Source organism: Oncorhynchus keta, chromosome 20 (genome assembly GCF_023373465.1).
Source record: "Oncorhynchus keta strain PuntledgeMale-10-30-2019 chromosome 20, Oket_V2, whole genome shotgun sequence".
Taxonomy (NCBI): Eukaryota; Metazoa; Chordata; class Actinopteri; order Salmoniformes; family Salmonidae; genus Oncorhynchus; species Oncorhynchus keta.
Genome location: NC_068440.1, coordinates 16,512,211 through 16,518,078, shown reverse-complemented (window position 1 = coordinate 16,518,078; position 5,868 = coordinate 16,512,211). Strand labels below are relative to the sequence as shown.

At 42.3% G+C, this 5,868-nt stretch overlaps 1 non-coding gene across 1 annotated transcript; it reads left to right on the top strand.

The window, feature by feature from the left end:
• Positions 1 to 5,516: 5,516 nt before the first annotated feature.
• Positions 5,517 to 5,590, top strand: trnaa-ugc (transfer RNA alanine (anticodon UGC)). Its single transcript has one exon. It is a non-coding gene; the product is annotated as a tRNA-Ala (tRNA).
• The last annotated feature ends 278 nt before the right edge of the window (positions 5,591 to 5,868 follow it).

Sequence of the window (5,868 nt, the reverse complement as noted above, 5' to 3'; positions counted from 1 at the left end):
CTCCCTAAAACACTTCTGCGAGCAGGCCTTTCTAATCGACCTGGCCGGGGTATCCTGGAATGACATTGACCTCATCCTGTCAGTAGAGGATGCCTGGTTATTCTTTAAAAGTGCCTTCCTCACCATCTTAAATAAGCATGCCCCATTCAAAAATTGTAGAACTAGGAATATATCATGTCCTTGGTTCACTCCAGACCTGTCTGCCCTTGACGAGCACAAAAACATCCTTTTGCATTCTGCATTAGCATCGAATAGCCCCCGTGATATGTAACTTTTCAGGGAAGTTAGGATCAAATATACACAGGCAGTGAGGAAAGCTAAGGCTCGCTTTTTCAAACAGAAATTTGTATCCTGTAGCAAAAAAGTTTGAGGACACTGTAAAGTCCATGGACAATAAGAGCACCCCCTCTCAGTTGGCCACTGCTCTGAGTCTAGGAAACACTGTCACCACCGATAAATCCACTATAATTTAGAATTTCAATAAGCATTTCTCTACGGCTGGCCATGCTTTCCACCTGGCTACCCCTACCACGGTCAACTGCCAGGCACCCCCCACAGCAACCCGCCAAAGCCCCCAACATTTCTCCTTCACCCAAATCCAGATAGCTGATGTTCTGAAAGGACTGCAAAATCTGGACCCCTACAAATCAGCCGGGCTAGACAATCTGGACCGCCTCGTTCTAAAATTATCTGAAATTATCCCACACCTGCCCGCCTGTACAGCATCACTACTCTGGACGGCTCTGACTTAGAATTTGTGGACAAGTACAAATACCTAGGTGTCTGGAAAGACTATAAACTCTCCTTCCAGACTCACATTAAGCATCTCCAATCCAAAATTATATCTAGAATCGGCTTCCTATACCGCAACAAAGCATCCTTCACTCATGCTGCCAAACATATCCTCGTAAAACTGACCGTCCTACCGATCCTTGACTTCGGCAATGTCATCTATAAAATAGCCTCCAGCACTCTACTCAACAAATTGGATGCAGTCTATCACAGTGCCATCCGTTTTGTCACCAAAGCCCCTTGTACCACCCACCACTGCGTCCTGTATCCTCTAGTCGGCTGGCCCTCGCTACATATTCGTCGCCAGACCCTCTGGCTCCAGGTCATCAACAAGTCTATGCTAGGTAAAGCCCTGCCTTATCTCAGCTCACTGGTCACCATAGCAGCACCCACTCGTAGCACACGCCCCAGCAGGTATATCTCACTGGTCATCCCCAAAGCTCATTCCTCATTTGCTCGCCTTTCCTTCCAGTTCTCTGCTGCAAATGACTGGAACGAACTGCAAAAATCACTTTAGCTGGAGACTCATATCTCCCTCACTAGCTTTAAGCACCAGCTGTCTGAGCAGCTCACGGATCACTGCACCTGTACATAGCCCATCTGTAGACAGCCCATCTTTCTACCTCATCCCCATACTGTATTTATTTATTTACCTTGCTCCTTTGCACCCCAGTATCTCTACTTGCACATTCATCTTCTGCACATCTACAATTCCAGTGTTTAATTGCTATATTTGTCACGCCCTGACCTTAGAGAGTCTTTTTATTTCTCTATTTGGTTAGGTCACGGTGTGTTTTGGGTGGGCATTCTAGTTTTATATTTCTTTGTTGGCCGGGTATTGTTGGCCGGGTATGGTTCCCAATCGTTGTCTCTGATTGCACCAGTATACACCAGTATTTCTACTTGCACATCACCATCTGCTCATCTATCACTCCAGTGTCAATCTGCTAAATTGTAATTACTTCGTTACTATGGCCTATTTATTGCTTTACCTCCTCACGCCATTTGCACACACTGTATATCAACTTTATTTTTTCTATTGTGTTATTGACTGTACACTTGTTTATTCCATGTGTAACTCTGTGTTGTTGTTTGTGTTGCACTGCTTTGCTTTATCTTGGCCAGGTCGCAGTTGTAAATGAGAACTTGTTCTCAACCTGCCTACCTGGTTAAATAAAAGTGAAATAAAAATAAAAATGATCATGCTGAAACATGAGGTGATGGCGGCAGATGAATGGCACGATAATGGGACTCAGGATCTCGTCATGGTTACTCTGTGCACTCAAATTGCCATCGATAAAATTCAATTGTTTTCTTTGTCCGTAGCTTGTGCCTGCTCATACCATAACCCCACCACGGGGCACTCTGTTCACAATATTGACATCAGCAAACCGCTTGCAGCTACCCGGTACAGCTCAAACTGGGATTACTCCGTGAAGAGCACACTTCTCCAGTATGCTGGAGGTGAGCATTTGCCCACTGAAGTTGGATACAATGCTGAACTGCAGTCAGGACAAGACCCTGATGATGACGAGCAAGCAGATGAGCTTCCCTGAGATGGTTTCTGACTGTTTGTGAAGAAATTCTTTGGTTATGCAAACCCACTGTTTTATCAGCTATTCGGGTACCTGGTTTCAGACGACCCTGCAGGTGAAGAAGCTGGATGTGGAGGTTTTGGACTGAGGTGGTTACACGTGGTCTGTGGTTGTGAGGCCGCTTGGACGTACACATCCTCTAAAACAACGTTAGAGGTGGCATATGATAGAGAAATTAACATTCAATTACCTGGCAACAGCGCTGTTGGACATTCCTGCAGTCATCATGCCAATTGCACTCTCCCTCAAAACTTGAGACATCTGTGGCATTGTGTGACAAAACTGCACATTTTAGAGTGGCCTTGTATTGTCCCCAGCACAAGGTGCACCTGTGTAATGATTATGCTGTTTAACCAGCTTTCTGATATGCCACACTTTTTAGGTGGATGGATTATCTTTGCAAAGGAGAAATGCTAACTGAAAAGGATGTAGACAAATTTGTTTACAAAATTTGAGAGAAATAGATTTTTGTGTGTATGGAACATTCCTGGGATCTATTATTTAAGCTCATGAAATATGGGACCAACACTTTAAATGTTACAATGAAATATTTGCTTAGTAAAGTCACCTGGACTGTCACACCCTGATCTGGTTCACCTGTCTTTGTGATTGTCTCCACCCCCTTCCAGGTGTCGCCCGTCTTCCCTATTATCCCCTGTGTATTTATTCCTGTGTTGTCTGTTTGTCTGTTACCAGTTCGTTTTGTTTTGTCAAGCCTACCAATGGTTTTCCCTTTGTTCCTGTCTATCGATTTGTTCCTGTTTTCTAGTATTTCCGGTGTTGACCATTCTGCCTGCCCTGACCCTGAGCCTGCCATCTTGTACCTTTCCCCCACCTATCTGGATTACTGACCCCTGCCTGCCCTGGACCTGCCTTTTGCCTGCCCCTGTTGGATTAATAAACTGTTGTTAATTCGACGTTGTCTGCATCGTGGTCTTACCTTGAAATGTAATATGGACATTTGGCACGTCCTTACACATTTAGTTGGACATCAGGTGATGTTGAATGTGATTGCTACCTCTCATACTCTAAACCCATTGTTGAGATTGTCCAGAGAGCTTTAAACTGCCATGAAATAGTGGACAGCATCTATCTTTTCATTTTGGTAATTCTCCAGACTAGACCAGAGGTGAATGCCATCACACTGACCATACAGGAGGATAGGATAGGGATAGCTAGGTTTAACATTGCCGTCACATCTGTCAGTGTGAGAGGGAGAGTGTCTGTCCCAGGGTAGTGTACATATTTAGCACACTTGAGAATAGAGAATGAGTGATTAGTAGTAAGATGCCAGCACTTTTACATAATGTATAGGGGGGTAACTAGCAATGTTTGAAAAACATTTGGATGAAGGTCATGCTGAAGCGAATAAACTTTTAAAGGGAAAGAAATGGCTACAGTTTACACTTTTTTAGGTATTTCATGAAATGTTGTTTTTTAAGTACCCCTGGGGGTACCTGTTACCCTGTAGAAGATTATGACATAGGGTTTCACACACGTGTGTTAAAAATGTATTTAATCTGTTTACTAACCCTTTTGTAAGTAATACTTAAGTTAGATTTTTTTCTAATGTAACCTTTATTTAGCTAGGCAAGTCAGTTAAGAACAAATTCTTATTTACAATGACAGCCTACCCCAGCCAAGCCCTAATCCGGAAGACGCTGGGCCAACTGTGCACCACCCTATGGGACTCCAAATCACAACCGGTTGTGATACAGCCTGGAATTTAGCCAGGTCTGTAGTGATGCTACTCGGGAGCCCAACTGCTAAGTCCAGTTGTCTTATTTTTATTATTTTATTTTTCTTGTTTAATCATTTTCTAGTATTTAATTAAAATATGGGGGGAAATTGTGTTGCACATGTCACCATTAATATCCTCACTATGGGGAGATTTTATATAAATTCCCTATTTTTTACAACTTGCACATACACTTTCTTTGTTCTTTCTTTGTTGTTCCTTTTTCATACAATGCATTAGGTACAATTACACTAAATATAATTTGAATACCAGGGGGCTAGTTACCCCCTAGTACCCTATATATTTTTGTCGATCATATCCGTGTTTGAAATGGTAGGCTACAGTAATAGCGTCCTCTTGTGGCTTGGGTACTTGCTGTGCTGTGCTGGCTCTATGACATTTAGAGCAACAGCAGAGACCATCCATCAAATACATTTATGATTTAAATAAATGTATAAATACTTTACATGATTGAGATTCAAGTTCTAGTTCTGCCCCTAAAGATAGAGATGGGGTGTACCTCAGTAGACTAAAGTGTCTTCTTCTCCTCGGCTTCTCTTCAGATGCTGTCCGTCCTGTCAGGAGTGAAAGGGAAGGCGAGGGAGAGGTTTTACACACAACACATTCCCCCCCAGGAGCAGTAGGGGACGCTGATGTTTCATCATGGAATATCTGGCTGAAATAAGGCATGGGAGTGCTAGTAGAGGATGGAAAAATCATAGATTTCTTTACAGCTCAAAAAAAATGGGTAAAACTCTCAATGAAATTGTTTTACTCTTTAGCATTTCTTTGAAGAATGTAAAGAAATAATCCTACATGATGGAATACTCAAATAAATCAAGGCAATGATTTTCACGCCCTATTGTGTGGTTTGGTAAGTTAGGGTAGGTAGGTATACTATAGTATATGTTATATCTCAGAAGTCTTTCACAACAGTGGTATCTCTTTTTCCCATTGTTTACCATATTCTTTGAATAACATCCTTTTAATGTATGACTTCAACGTAGGATTTTCATTAGCTATCTTCTTTTAAATGCCTCCTTGTATTTATTTGTTTGTTAGTACTTTTATTTTATGATGTGAAGAACTTTGTTACTTGTATTGAAAAGCGCTGTACAAATACAGTTATTAATATTATTTTGCAATCCTCTCAAACAGACATATGGTAAATGATTGAATCTTCAGGAATCAGGAACGTTTTCTCTGCTCAGGGATCCAACTGAATTATTGACATGAACCTATTCCAAGTTCCAAGCCATTGTCATGCCACAGACCCTATATCATCATTCCTATGCTTCTCTTTGTACCCTATTGGATAGGATGTGGTTCAATTAAAATATGCCCTACTAGACCCTGGAGTGATATGCATTTGGATGGAAGAAAAATGCTTTGTCCCATGTGGCTCAGTTGGTAGAGCATGGTGCTTGCAATGCCATGGTTGTGGGTTTGATTCCCACAGGGGACCAGTATGAAAAATGTATCCACTCAGTATTTACTTTAAATGCTTTAGGGATGTTTTTTTACCTTCTAGCTTCTGGGCAGCAGGAAAGCTGGCTGACTGACTGCTTTTTCCTCAGCTGGCTAACACAACAGGTCTTTGAGTCCATGTGAGTTGACAGTTGACATGGAGAGGCATGACAGGGACGGACCAAGGGTCAGCTGTAGGCCATGGTCTACCATTGTGTTTTGTCTAGAGCCGGTTCTGAGCATTCCTGACCTCATTCCTGACCTGGCCCCTTATGT